The sequence below is a fragment of the Indicator indicator genome, chromosome 4, assembly GCF_027791375.1.
Source record: "Indicator indicator isolate 239-I01 chromosome 4, UM_Iind_1.1, whole genome shotgun sequence".
In the NCBI taxonomy this organism is placed as follows: domain Eukaryota; kingdom Metazoa; phylum Chordata; class Aves; order Piciformes; family Indicatoridae; genus Indicator; species Indicator indicator.
Genome location: NC_072013.1, coordinates 32809763 through 32825122, shown reverse-complemented (window position 1 = coordinate 32825122; position 15360 = coordinate 32809763).

The window sequence follows — 15360 nt, the reverse complement described above, 5'->3', positions numbered from 1 at the left end:
CAAATTTCTCCCTTCTCCCTTCTCTCTAGTCTGAATCTCCCTCTTTTAGTTTAAACTCATCACTCCTTGTCCTGTCACAACGGGCCCTGCTCAAAAGTCTGTTCCCATCTTTCTTTTAGACTTCTTTAAGTATTGAAGCCATTCTTCAGCCAAAAGACACATGCAGGGGAAGGTTTTGAGGGACCAGAGTTCTCTAGTCTGCTGTAGGAAAACCAACCAAAGGGACAACCGACAGGCTGGGAAAAAAACAGCCAGAGGTCAGAGATGATCTACAAGTGATTGAACAGACAAGGAGGGAAAGTTGTACAAGCCCAAGCAGGATGCAGAGCTAAAAATACAGCTGCTGTGGCTTGGCAAGGGAGCAAGGCATCTGAGGCCACTGCTTGTTTGTTTGCTGTGCTGGTTTGCATGGTACTCAACCCAGGAGAAAGTCCTCTCCTTTAAGAGCATTCAGATGGCACACACGATATATATTCTTACTCATTGCTCTTTATACAGCTGAAGGGAGACACATCTATGTTATCATCTTAGATTGGATATTAGGAGAAATTTCCTACTGAAAGGGTGGCTGCCAGGGAGGTGGTGGAGTCCCTGTCCCTGGAGATCTTCAAGAAACATGTGGACATGGCACTTTGAGACATGGTTTAGTGGGCACGGTGGTGTTGGGTTGATGGTTGAACTTCATGATCTTAGAGGGATTTTCCAATTTTAATGATTCTGTGATTCTAGCAGATGTCCCCGCTCACTGCAGGGGCCTGGACTAGGTGACCTTGCGAGGTGCCTTCCAACCCAAACCATTCCATGATTCTATCCGAGTGGGGGAGGTCAATGGTGAAGACTGCACCACGGTTCCCTGACGCTCATAGGCTTTGCCGTGGGGGCAACGGCAGCGTGAGAGGACTGGAAGAGGTCACATTGGTTGCCAACTCAAAAGCACACCGTGTTTGTGGCAGGCCCTGGAAATCGGGGGTATTCCCATAACCAGCTGGTTTTTTCACTGGATTTCCCTGAAATATGGAAACATCCACGCCCATTGAATCCTCAGGGAAATGCCGCTGGCCTGCCAGCAGTGGTGCTGTTCCCAAAGCCATCTAAATCTTCAAAAAGAAGAGACTAAACAGTGTCAAATTCATGTCAAGCATCTGGCTTTGCAAAAGGCCCTAAGAGTGATGAGCCATGGTTGGGCACGATGGATCACCCACCAGCCTGCCCCATGCCCTCAGTGCTGCGACCCTGCCTGCAAACCCCGTTTATTAGGTACAAACAGGGCTCCCCGTTGAGCCGAGCTCATGCAAGGGAGACAGCAAAGGTCTCAGGGTTGACAAAACAGTCAGACAATAAATCTGTGCAGCTGCCTCCTGCTCTGCTTTCGCTGCAGTTCTCACTAGGCTGCACCAGCTGCGGAAGATGCCAGTTTGCGGCTGAGATAAAAACCCTCTGAACAAAAAAGCAGCTGAGAAAACCTGCTTCTCAGAGCAGACACTTTGTGAGTGGGATCCTGTCCTGGTCAAAACACCACCCCTCCAGTCCTGCGAGTCTGGCACACTGCTCGATGACCTGAGAGGTCCTCTCCAGCTGACGCAATTCTGTGAGTCTATGATTTCTCTGCCTCAATTTCTCCTCCATGCCCTGGGTGAATATCTTCCCAGCATAGAATCACAGAATTGTTTGCGTGGTGGAAGACCTCTAAGATCATCAACTCCAACAGTCAGCTGAAGATCACCAGAGCCATTAAACCACATCCCAAAGTGCCATGTCCACACATTTCTTCAACACCTCCAGAGATAGTGACTCCACCACCTCCTTGGGCAGCCTGTTCCAATGCCTGACCATGCTTTCAGTGAAGAAATTTTCCCCAATATCCAACCTAAAGCTTTCCTGGCACAAATTCAGGCAATTTCCTCTCATCCTATAACCTGATATTAGGGAGAAGAGACTAACCCTCACCTCATTCCAGCCTTCTTTCAGGGAGTTGTAGAAAGCAAGGAAGTCTACCCTCAGTCTCCTTTTCTCCACAATAAACAATCCCAGTTCCCTCAGTCACTCCTCACCAGACCTGTTCTCCAGACCCTTACCAGCTTCAGTGACCTTCTCTGGACCCGCTCCAGCACCTCAATGTCCTTCTTGGAGTGTCAAGCCCAAAACTGAACCCAGTGTTTGAGGTGTGGCCTCACTGGTGTTGAGTACAGGCACATGATTGATAGAATGTTTTGGTTGGCAAGACCTCTAGAATCATCAAGTCCAGCCATCAACCTAAGACCACCACAGCCATTAAACCATGCCTCAAAGTGCCATGTCCACATGATTCTTGAACACCTCCAGGTCAGTAACTCTACTACCTCCCTGGGCAGCCTGTTCCAGAGCTTTACCACTCTTTTGGGGAAGAAATTTTTCTTTATATCTAACCTAAATGTCCTCTGGCACAATTTCAGGCCATTTCCTCTTGTTCTATCACTCCCATTGCCATTCCCCGAGACTGAGGAAACTCCAGAAGATTAATAAAAAGAGGAAATAATAACAAGGGGAGATGGGGATGGCCTCTGCTCCAGGGCACAGGGCTCCCAGCAGTGCCTAGCTTTGCTCCTATTAGTGTTGGCAGCTCTCACAGCAATGAAAGGTCCTTGCTTTGGCTCAGTGGTCTCTTCCCACAGCCAGCCCCATGCTGCCGGCACTGTGCTGTGCCAGGAGAGGCCCAGACGAGCCACTGCGCTGGCTCTGGCTGAGAAAGATTCCCACAGGTCTGGTGGAGCTGTTCCTCATGCTGAGCATCCACAGACTTATCCCTGCTACTGGTTGCTCCAAAGAGCATCCACCAGAGGTAAAAGTCTCCAGCTGGATTTTTCCCAGCAGGCTCCTGAACTGTGGGGTTTTTCCCTGGCTCTTTGGGTTTGGGTGGGAAGGAACCTTTAAAGGTCATCTAGTGCAACCTCCCTGCAGTCAGCAGGGACATCTGCAACTAGAACAGGTTGCTCACAGCCCCAGATAACCCTGACCTGCAATGGTTCCAGGGATGGGGCATCTACCATTTCTCTGGGAAACCTGGGACCACCCTCAGCATCAAAAATTTCTTCCTTCTCTCCAGTCTGAATCTCCCTGGTTTAGTTCACCCCTTGTCCTGTCACAACAGGCCCTGCTCAAAAGTCTGTCCTCAGCTTTCCAATTGTCTCTTTTATGACCTGAAAGGCCACCAGAAGGTCTTCCTGAAGCTTTCTCTTCTCCAGGCTGAACAACCCCAACTCTCTCAGCCTGGCCTCACAGCCCTCCCATCATTGCTGTGGCCTCCTCTGGCCCCACTCCAACAGGTCCATGTCTCTCCTGTGCTGAGGACTCCAGAGATGGCCCCAGCACTGCAGGTGGAGTCTCAGCAAAGTGGAGCAGAGTAGCAAAGTCCCCTCCCTCCACCTGCTGCCCACTCTGCTTTGGATGCAGCCCAGGACAGGGGCTGGCTTGAGGTTGGGAGCGCACGGTGCTGGCTCCTGTCCTGCTTTGCACCCACCAGCACCCCCAAGTCCTTCTCCTCAGGGCTGCTCTCCAGCCTGTGTTGGTACCAGGGTTTGCACTGAGCCATGTGCAGCATGTCAAGGAGAGGGCAGGATCAATGCACAGCAGAAGGGCTTTGCTCCTCACTTGTCCTCTGCTTAGGCAGCACCAAAAGCACTGGAAGAAACCTCCAGAGCTGACTGAGCTCACCATCCTTCCCAAATCCATTTATCAATATCTGAAGGGTGGCTGCCAAGAAGAATGGGCCAGTGTCTTTTAAATAGTGTCCTGTGATAGGACAAGGGGTAATGGACACAAACTGGAACACAGTAAGTTTCACCTCAACATGAGGAAAAACTTCTTTACTGTGAGCGTGCTTGAGCCCTGAGCAGGCTGCCCAGAGAGGTTGTGGAGTCTCCTTCTATGGAGATGTTCAAGAGCCATCTGGAGTGATGGGTCTTGATGTCCTGTGTGACATGCCCTAGGTGATCCTGCTTTGGCAGGAAGGTTGGACTGATGATGTCTGGAGGTCTCTTCTGAGCCCTAACACTCTATGATTCTATGGAACCTTGTCCAGCACCAGGTTCCTCACCATCTTCCCTCCTTTGCTACCTCCTAGACTGTAGTTCCAACCCTCAGAGGCACCTAGGAGATGCTGATTAAGCAGCATAGCAATGGTTGGTGGAACAGGGTTGGGCAAATACTGTTTGCTGGGAGCACAACATCCCCAATACCACTGTCACGGCAGACGGTGGAGCCTGGAGGACAGGAGGAAATGGTTCTGGCCAGGACAGATGTGAAATGTCAAAGGAGACAGCTCTTTGAAGAGATTTTAAAAGAGCAGTCACTGTGTTTACAAGAAGCCATTCCAAGGCTGTTTGCTTGTGTTTATCCCTGACCATTCGTGCTACCAGAGCTCTGGCCACGGAGAGCGATGGAGTTTGTCATGCTGAGTGGCTGTATACATGAGAGAACATTTATTTGTTGTGAGCAGATGCTATTTCCTCCACTGAAGACTTTTTCCATCCAATTTGGGCTGGGAATTGCTCACTTACAGCTGGAAGGACACTCTGAGGGCCCCACAGATGTTGGATTGACTTCGTAGCTGCATGAGGATGAGTCCTCAGCACTTACTTGTCAGCAAGCCAGTGCATAGCCAGCACTTGGGCTCTGCCCAGTGGTCCACAGGGCTGCTGGAGGAAGATACTTGAGGTTTTGGATTGATCTCATCAGGCTGTGATTTTGGAAACCTCTTGCATCTGATGAGAAGGCTCCTGCTTCTTCCAGCCCCCTGGGTCATCACTGTCCCTGACATGCCCTGGTCCCCTGAGGCTGTTTCCAGCAAGTCCATCACACTCCCTCATGTCTGCTGCAGGACCATGTCCACGACATAGATAAGGAGCATGAAGTCTGCAAACCTCCTTCAGCTCTGCACATGGGGATGGGGACAAGGGGACAAAAGAAAAGGGAAAGGGGACAAGGGAAATGCTTCCAGGCTGTGTCCTGGTGTGTCTGGTCATCAGAAGTCACCATGTTCAGCAGGTTTCTCTGCAGGTGGTGCTTTGCCATTACCCCTCCTTCATTGTCTTTTGCCTTCCCAAGCTTTGGCAGCTAAATCAGCCCAGAAATCTGAGTGCTCTGGGAGTTGGACTTCCCACTGCCAGGGAGGTTTGGCTCAGCCCAGGACATCAAAACACAAATCTGAGAGGAGGTCAGGGGTCAAAAACAAATACAAGGAAATCCAGGGCAGGATATCTGCTTGTTCAAGCAGCTGGTTACTCTCTTGGAGAGGTCTTTCACTCCAAGCATCCTTCCTCGGGGTGGCTTGCTCAGCACTTTTCTTTTTAGAGGAGAAGCTGTTTATGCAAACTGGGGACAGTTCTTCCTCCCTGGCATGGACTTTTCTTGTTGGTTGATCCCACTGGCACCAGATACAGATGCTTCATGGAGCAGCTGGGCTCATCTTCAAGCAGCAATGGTGGGGAATGGAGTTAAATCTGGTTGGCAGCCAGTCACTGGTGGTGTTCCCCAGGGCTCAGTGCTGGGACTAGTTCCCTTTAATGTCTTTATCAGTGATCTGGATGAGGGAATTGAGGGCACCCTCTGTCAGTTTGCGGATGACACTGAACTGGGTGGGGGTGTTGATCTTCTTGAGGGGAGGGAGGCTCTACAGAGGGATCTAGACAGGCTGGATCGATGTGGTGAGGTCAACGGGATGAGGTTCAACAAGGCCATGTAGTGGGTCTTGTACTTGGGTCACAGCAGCCTCAAGAATGCTCCAGGCTTGGGGCTGAGTGGCTGGAAACTGCCCAGCAGAAAAGGACCTGCAGGTGTTGGTTGACAGCCAGCTAAAGATGAGCTAACAGTGTGCCCAGGTGGTCAAGAAGGCCACCAGCATCCTGGCCTGGATCAGCAATAGTGTGGTCAGCAGGACCAGTGTCGCCCTGTACTCAGCACTGGCAAGGCTGCACCTTGAGTATTTGGTTCAGTTCTGGGTCCCTCTCTCCAAGAAGGACATTGAGGTGCTGGAGAATGTCCAGAGGAGGGCAACAAAGCTGGGGAAGGGTGTGGAGAACAGCTCTGATGAGGAGCAGCTGAGGAAACTGGAGTTGTTCAGCCTAGAGAAAAGGAGGCTGAGGGGAGACCTCATTGCCCTGAAAGGAGGCTGGAGTGAGGTGGGCATTGGCCTCTTTTCCCTAGTGTCAGTTGACAAAATGAGAGGAAACAGCCTCAAGCTGTGCCAGGGGAGGTTCAGGTTGGATATTAGGAAAAAATTCTTTCCTGCAAGCGTGGTCAGGCACTGGAACAGGCTGCCCAGGGAGGTGGCGAAGTCACCATCCCTGGAGGTGTTAAGAAATGTGTGGACATGGCACTTCAGGACATGGTTTAGTGGCCAAGGTGGTCCTAGGTTGATGGCTGGACTTGATGATCTTAGAGTTCTACTCCAATCCAAACAATTCTATGATGCTATGGTTCTATAAATATTTAACAGCTGACAACTTTTTAAGGGAGATCAGCTCTGCCTGAGCATTACCATGATGCTCTGAGAGGGTCTTTGCTGCTGATGCCTCCACACCACCATCCAGCCTACCAAAAGGCCCTAGGAGCACAATCCCCATCCCCTAGCAGGGCAAAATCACACATGTGGTCAGCAAGCACCATCATGTTGCCAGTTTGCTCCATTCTTTCCCTCTTGGAGGGGAACAGCTGATGTTGTTCTCAGATTTTTCTGAAGTCACTCTGTTTTCAGAAGGAGGTGCTGAGCCAGGAAGGATTTCTTCTCACGGGTGTGTTTGCCTGGAGACTTGCCTCTGCACAGCAGTACCCAGCACATTCCTTACAGCCCATTTAATTGCACTTTCCCTCTGCTTGGACTTGCTGGTGCCTTTCTGGGAATGGAAGAGCAGACCCAAAGACTTGTACAGCTGCTGGAACAGCAGATCTCATAGGGGAGACCTTTGAGGTCCTCATCCCTGAAAGAATGGACCCTGTCCTCCTAGGAGGTCCCTGTCCTCGCAGGGGGGTCATGTGGAGTTCTTGTCCTTCTAGGAAGTCACAATGAGGTTCTTGACTTGGAATTGGTGGGGGGGTCCATACGCTTGTAGGAGGTCATTGTGGGGCCACCATGCTTGCAAAGCTCCTAAGCCCCTTGAGCAGTGTCCTTGTCCTCATGAAGTGTCCCTGCCCTTGCAGTGGGGGGCTGCAGAGTCTTTGTCATTTTAGGATATCACTTTGGGGTTCTTATTCTGGCATTGGGGTCCCTGTTCTCATAGAGGGGTCCTTGTCCTTGCAGCAGGTCATTGTGGGGTCCTCATCCTTAAAGAGGGTTTAAGGCCCTGGAGGGTGCCCTTGTCCTCACAGGAAACTGCTGTCTTTGCAGGGGGCCCCTGTGGAGACCTTTTAGGAGGTCACTGTGGGGTCCTCGCCCTGGCATTGGTGTCTCTGTTACCATAGGGTGGTCCCTGTCCTTGTGGGGAGTCATTGTGGGGTTTCCGTTAGAGGGGTCCCTGTCCTTGTAGGGGATCTTCATTGTGGGATCTTCATCCTTGCAGGGGTACCTATGCTCATTTGAGGGTATCCTTGTCTTTACAGGGGGTCCCTCTCCTTGCAGGAGAACACCTCTGTCCTTGCAGGGGTCCCTGGGAATTGCAGCAACTGAGGAGAGCAGGGCTGCTTCCTGAAGGCAGCCAGATCCCAGGGCCTGGCATGGTGTGGGGACAGCCAGGATGGGGTGGGATGAGGAGTCAGCTGGAAACTTCCCATCAGCCCACAGCTCTGTGGCATGCCCCAGCCTGGTTTGTGGGACCCCAAACTGGCCTCAACACAGACCAACAGCTACTGTGGTCTGGGAAAACCCACCCAGCCCAATGCAAAGGGCACTGGAGCAGCAAAGGGCAGGTGGAGGTCACCACAAGAAGGCAATAGCCAGGAGAGCACAGAGCAAAAATAGCAAGAGCTGAGATTTGCAGAGAATGAAATGATGACAGCAGCATGGTCAGCCTGCTGCTGACCCTTCTCTATTTGGGAAAGAAAATGGAGAGGACTTCTCTGTGAAGGCCAAGAAAAACATCTCTTATCCTCAATATTGAGCAGGAGATGGAAGGGCTTGGCTGAAGAGCTGGGCAGCTGGGTCTCAGTATTCCAATATAAGGACATGGACCTGTTAGAGCAGGGCCAGAGGCTACAGCAATGATGGGAGGGCTGGAAGCCTTCTGCTGTGAGGCCAGGCTGAGAGAGTTGGGATTGTTCAGCTTGGAGAAGAGAAGGCTCTGGTGAGACCTACTGGTGGCCTTTCAGTGCTTAAAAGGGCTGATCAGAAAGCTGGGAAGGGACTTTAGACAAGGGCATGTAGTGATAGAATAAGAAGTAATGGCTTTAAACTGAAGGAAGATAAAATTAGATTAGATTTAAGGAAGAAGTTCTCGACTATGAAGGTGGTGAGACACTGTAACAGGCTGCCCAGAGAAACCATGGATGTTCCATCCCATTCCAGGTCAGACTTGACAGTGCTTTGAACAATCTGCTTTAGTTGCAGATGTCTCTACCTGTGGCAGGGGGATTGGAACTAGATGATCTTTAAGGTCCCTTCCAACCAAATCTGTTCCTTGATTCTATGTTGGTGCAGTTACTGCAGACATTAATGTCCCCATGGCATTGGAACACCACCAGCAGCCCCAGAGTGGAGAATGGGCTGGATGAAACAGGACAATTCCCTTTATGAAGATTGGTCCCACTCCCTGTTCAAGGTGGGTGGCAGGGATCCCATCCCCACTGGAGCCTGGACTGTCACTGGGGTTGACTGGCTGCAGGCAAAGGGTAAGCAAACCCCTCCAGGGTAAAAGCTCAGTGCTGTTTTCCTCGGACGCAGCAGAATGCTTCCTGGCATTGCTGGAGCACTTATTTTCCCTGAAAATTCCTGACCCACCATGGGAGGTGGATGGATAGAGGAGTTTGCCCTCATCACAGCGTGGTGGATCACAGAAGACCCATGGTGCGGAAGAGAGGAGGAGAGCAGGGCTGAGTGGTCTTCTCTGCTGATGACTCAATTTTCAGCCATCCTTGGGACCTCAGAGGGGTGTTACTCAAGAGGAAAAATCATGGAAAGCCAAGGAGGTCCAAAGGAAATGGACAGTAGGAGGGTTGTGATTAAATGGCTTTAACTCATATCCTTAAAAACGTAGATGTACTTTGGGAGCTGTTTGGGGGAGGAATGTAAGGCTGACCCTGCTGGCTTACGCTGAAGGTCTCTGCAGCTTGTCTCCAGCAGCAGACACTAGCTGGGATTTAGGGAACGAGTCCAAGGACAGGACAAGTCAGAGCAACCTCAGCTGGTGATGGTCAGCAGTCACCAGGAGCTAACCCAGCCCCTCTATATTCACCTACTCCTGTTCTGAAGGGACCACAGCAAGGAGCCTGGGGTCGAGCCAGGGTGGAAAACACATCTTGTGGAGACAGATGTGGTGGGGTGTCCCACACCTGGGGCCATCAGGCTGGGAAGAGCAGCCAGCTGGTTCTACACTGCAGGACATGGCTTGCCAGGGGAATAGTTGAAGCTGTGCCAAAGGGAGCTGTGTTGTGAAGCTTCTCCTGTTTCCTGGGAATCAGAGATAAAGTAAAAAACATCTGACACCTCTCCCCAGATGGAGCCAGGTCCTTAAAATGGACTATGCTGCGCTCCTGCCTGCAATTGAGGAAGAGAGAAATCCCTCTTGGTGAAACATTCTGACTTTCTCTCTTATTCAGCCCATGCATCATTGTGGTGACCTGCCTGTCACCCTCAACATCTTGAGTCCTCTGCAGCCAGGCTACAGGAGAGTCAGGGAGAGATGCTGGCACCCAGCCATGCCCTGTCACCGAGAGCCCACTTGGCTGTGGGGTGGCATCGCTGGGTCACCGCGGTCCCCAGAAGCCACAGACTTCCCAACCATGAATCAAGTGGGATTTCCTCCAGCTGGTGCAGCGCTGTCCTGGGGTGACACAGCCTGAATCATGTCCCTCCCTCCCTCCCTCCTTCCCATTTCACTCTCTGTGGCTTTGTCCTGACTTGCTTTCCTCCCAGGGAGATCCCCATTTGCCCAGTCCAAGCACAGAGGACAGTCCCTGCTGGTGTCCCAGGCCTGCTACAACCAGGCACCTGGAATGAGGGCCTCTGATGCAGAAAGCTCCATACCCACCAGTTGCAAACTGGGAGAAAGGACTAGGTGCTCCTCTGGATGGATGGGGAGAGGCAAGGCTGGATGCCAACCTTGTCCAGCCCTTCACTGCTGCTCTTGGTCGCTGCTGCAGGTACAGCTCTGGCCTCATGCAGATGGTCCTCAGGACTGGTGAGGGTGTCACAGAGAAGGGAGGGGACAGGCTCTTCTCAACTGACCCCTGTGACAGGACAAGGGGCAATGGATATAAACTACAGCACAGGAGGTTCCACCTCAACATGAGGAGGAACTTCTTCACTGTGAGGGTCACAGAGCGCTGGAACAGGCTCCCCAGAGGGGTTGTGGAGTTTCCTACTCTGGAGACTTTCAATGTGCTCCTGTGTGACCTACACTAGATTCTATGGTCCTGCTCTGGCAGGGGGTTTGGACTCAATGATCTCTGGAGGTCCCTTCCAATCCCTAACACCCTGTGATCCTGTGACTCATTTTCAGGTGGGTGCTGGGATCTCCAAGTCCTTTGGGAGTGGTCTTCGAGCCCTGCTCCAACATTTGACTTTGTGAGGCTGTGGTATTGTGGTCAAGCTGGCAGTCACAAAAGTCCCTACCTCCTGATGGGTGCTCAAAGCCCAGAACAATTCATGGGCTGAAGAGAAAAGAATGGGTTGAGTTTCTAATGGCTTTTTCTTCAGGGATCCTGGGATTTATTGATCCCTTAGGGACAGGGATCAGTGGGAACACAGAGCAGCACTGCCTGAGAGCCAGGTGGGACCCAGGGACAGATGAATGTCACAGCCAGGTCTGATGTGGAAGCACAGCTTTTATCAGTATGTAATTAAGACTTTGTAATTAACACCTCCTTTCAGTGAGTTGTAGAGAGCAATGAGGTCTCCCCTCAGCCTCCTTCTCTCAAGGCTGAACAACTCCAGTTCCCTCAGCTACTCCTCATCAGAGCTGTTCTCCACACCCTTCCCCAGCTTTGTTGCCCTTTTCTGGACATGGTCCAGCACCTCAATGTCCTTCTCGGAGTAAGAGTCCCAAAGCTGAGCCCAGTATTCAAGGTGTGGCTTCACGAGTGCCCAGTCCCTCTCCAGGTCCTGCTGGCCACACTATTGCTGATCCAGTCCAAGATGCTGCTGGCCTTCTTGGCCACCTGAGCATGCACTGGCTTGTCTTTGGCCAGCTGTCGACCAGCATCCCCAGGTCCTTTTCCACCGGGCAGTTTCCAGCCATTCAGCCCCAAGCCTGGAGTGTTCATGTTCAGGACCCAGCACTTGGCCTTGTTGAATCTCATCCCATTGGCCTTGGCCCATCAGTCCAGCCTGTTCAGGTTCCTCTGTAGAGGCTCAGTAGAGCCTCCCTACCCTCAAGCAGATCAGCACCCTTCCCAGCTTGCTGTCATCTGCACACTGACTGAGAGTGCCCTTGATTCCCTCATCCAGATCATTGATAAATACATTAAAGGGAACTGGCCCCAAGAAGCAAGGAGCTGCCTGATGAAAGGCTGGTGAGTCACAGCCTCTGCTCATGGTCCCAGCTCTGCCCTCAGGCAGCTGCCAGCAGCACGTCTGGGTCTGGCTCTCCTGCAGTGACGCTGAGCTATGCCTTGGCTCCAGTCCTGCTGCACTCGGGTTTGGGCAGGTCCGTGGAGACCTGGCTGGTGCTAATCCCTTTAAACTCTCAGATATCCTCTCCTGCCTGTAGTTCCAGCAGGGAGGCTGGATTTCAACCTAAAGGAGCTGATTGCTGGGAGCCAACCAGGAGGCTCTAGATGGTGGTAGCCACATTTCACCACATACCAACAAGGGAGGAAGAGACACTTTATAGTTCTTCATAGGTCCACGAGGATGGGGTGTCTTCAAAACGCTCAGCTAAAAGAAGCCCCATAGATCCCACACAACCCCACAGGAAGGGTAATAAATGGCCAGGTGCTGGCCATGTCCCTGCCCTACCTCTGTCCCTCATGCTGGGAGCTGTCCCACTGGACACCATTCCAGCTGTGCTCCTGAAAGCATTTGCAGTTCTCTTTGGACCTTTCCAAATAGTTGCCTTGGTGTTAGTGTCTGGCCCCACTCACAGCTGGGCTTTCCTCCTCTACTCTCCTGTGCAAAGCTGGACTCTCTCATTCACAGAATCCTCCACTCAGCCCTGTGGTACCTCCATGTCCAGAATCCCACCTCTCCCCATGGACCACTTCTCCCAGCTACCTTCCGTCAGCAGGATGAGGGTCCACTGAGAGTCCCACAGAGCATCTCTCCAGGGTAAACCAGCCCTCCAAAGCTCCCCAACATGAGTCACTCACAAGCTCAGCTGTGGAAAGAAGACTCCAAGACTCAAAACTCAAAAGGGGCCTGAGAAGATGCTCCATGCACAGCACCAATAGGTTCTTCTGTCCGTTCTCCTCTGGGTAGGACTGCACATGGAGGTAGGCTGGGGCAGGGACGCCATGCCTTTCATCCTCATGAGCCTACTTCAGCCCTGGGTACAAGGAGCCATAGCAACAGTTCCATGGCTTTGCCCTTCTTGGGGGTCCTGGTTCTTACTCTTTACAGGTCCATTGTGGAAGATGATTCCCTGGTCTAGTGAAAGGTGCCTCTGGTGTGGTTGAAGGTGTTCCTGCCCATTGAAGAGACTTGGAAGTAGATGATCTTCAAGGTTCCTTCCAACCCAAATTGTGCTGTGATTCTGTGCACAGAGACCAGCCTGAGAGCTTGGGCAGCTGCCAATGGAGAACAACAAGAGCAAGTTTAGTGATAGGACTATTTGTGTTGCAAGCAAGCCAAGAAATCCCTAGCTGATGGAACAAAGGACCTTCCCCACCATCCCCACCCCACCAGAGTGCTGAGCATTGCTCTCCAGGTCTGCAGTGAAGCTGGGAGCCTTCCCAGCACGGCCCCACTGGGGAAGCAGACCACGTGTTACCCCCATGAGCTGAATCATGGTGTTGCAGGCACTTTTTCAACATCAAGAAGGGATTAAGCAACCGCAAGGGCTATTAATAGAGCTGTGCTGCTCTTCCTGGGTCCCGCGCCATGCTGGATGAGTGCAGGAGGGCAAAGCAAACTCCAAGGGAGGTGAAGAGCTGAGTTTACCTAAGGAGAGGTCCAGAGACCGGGGAAATAACCTGGCAGAGAGCAGGAGCCCAAGTGCTGTTCTCTCTACCCCCTTATCACTTCCCCACGTCAGTTGTGTAAAGAAGGAACAATGAACAATGGAGCCAAGGACGTGGCACCAGGGTCATGCCATCGCTGCACCTTTCTCAGCCCCAGGAAACTCTCCAAGGAGGGGGGAAAGACACTGAAGATACTGCCATAGCATGGTCCATTGTGGTGGTTGTTCTTCCAGGCTGGGCTTTGATTTTGCAGGCTGGGTGTGGGAGTCACCCTGACCAGCCAGCGGCATGAGCAGTGATACCCAGCAGTGACACCCAGTTTGAGGACAGACCAGGAGGATGGGTGTAGTCCCAGAAGGACTTGCTGGAGGTGGAGCACCTCTCTATTGGGAAGGGTGAAGGTGAAGTTCAGCTCAGGAGCTGGTTTCAGCCTGCTTGGCTTAGTTCTATCCCAATTCCCACCTCCAGGAGAATGGAGCCAGTGAGACCCAACCCCTGCCCATGCTGCGCATGGGGCAGAAGGGATGGAGATCCCATCACTACCACTCTGCTGTTGGGTACTGGGGGTACCTGCTGGACCAGGACCAGGACCAGGAGCACAGCTGTATTTTTAGCAGTGGAAGGGCCAAGTAGAAGACTCATCCTACACAATGAGGAAACCCATCCTGCCCAGCCTCCACCCCTTATCTCACATCCCAGCTCCATCCTGTCCCTGCATCCTCCCTTCCCCAGCACAGCTCCTCTGCCACCTCCAGCTGTGCCAATACAGCCCTGACTGCTTCCTGTCCCACCCCCAGATCAAGGTCTGCCTGTCTGTCTGCAGATTTCTCCCAGGTCACTCCTCACTACCATGCTCTGCCCCAAACTGACAGCCAGCAAGGACATTGCATGGGCTCAGCAAACTGGTTTGGGTCTGCTTGCCATTGTGGACTCCCACTGGAGCTGCTGAGTCATGGGATACTTTTTCCATGCCCCTGGGTAACTCTAGGGTTCGCATCACCCCTGTAAAATGCTTCCAAACGTGGGCTGAAGGTCTGGTTGTCCACCTGCCCAAGGCAGTTTGAAAAAGCCTCAGCACAAGACCAGTGTCACTCAGCAGCTGTGAGCAAACAGCTCCAGTCTCAGCTCCGTCACTGCTGGTAGGGGCCCGTGACAGGAGAGGGCGCCCCATGGTACAGGAGGGTGCCCCATGGCAGAAGAGGGTGCCCCGTGACAGAGGAGGCTGCCTCGTGACAGAGGAGGCTGCCTCGTGACAGAGGAGGGTGCCCCACAGCAGAAAAGGGTGCCCCGTGACAGAGGAGGCTGCCTCGTGACAGGGGAGGGTACCTGTGGCAGAAAAGGGCTGGCGAGGTACTTTTTAGGATATCAGGTAGTGATAGGACTAGGGGGAATGGAATAAAGCTGGAAGTGGGGAGATTCAGACTGGATGTGAGGAAGAAGTTCTTCACCATGAGAGTGGTGAGAGCCTGGAATGGGTTGTCCAGGGAGGTGGTTGAGGCCCAGGCTGGATGAGGCTCTGGCCAGCCTGATGTAGTGTGAGGTGTCCCTGCCCATGGCAGGGGGGTTGGAACTGGATGATCCTTGTGGTCCCTTCCAACCCTGACTGATTCTATGATTCTATGACAGAGGAGGGTGGCCAAGCTGTGCTGGAGAGGAACCTGCCCTGCCAGGTGGCAACAGGAAAAACATCTCTGCCAGGCTGAGCCAGCAGCTGGATGAACTGAACTGACTGGTCACTACCATCCCCCAGCCCTGCCAGACCTCCTGTCCCCGCACAGCCCCAGGCACTGCTGAGCCCAGGAGACACAAAGCCAGCCAGGCCACCAGGTCTATGTCCTGCTTCACATCCTGGCAGAGCTGCAGGATTGCTGGCATGGCAGCTGCCTACGCACAAGTAGCCATGTCCTTCCCGTGCCCCTGCTCCTGCCTTGAAGCATCTCTCTGCTGGGGACAATGTCTTCTCCTCACACCTCCTCCCTGCTACAGATTTCCCTGCTACAGACCTCTCTTCAGCCATCCTGCAGCTGTATCCCTATGGCAGAGCCCTGGCCATGGAGTGAGGCTCACCAGGATGGACTGTGGCCATCAGTGGTCCAGGATGAGCAGAAGAGCTGATTT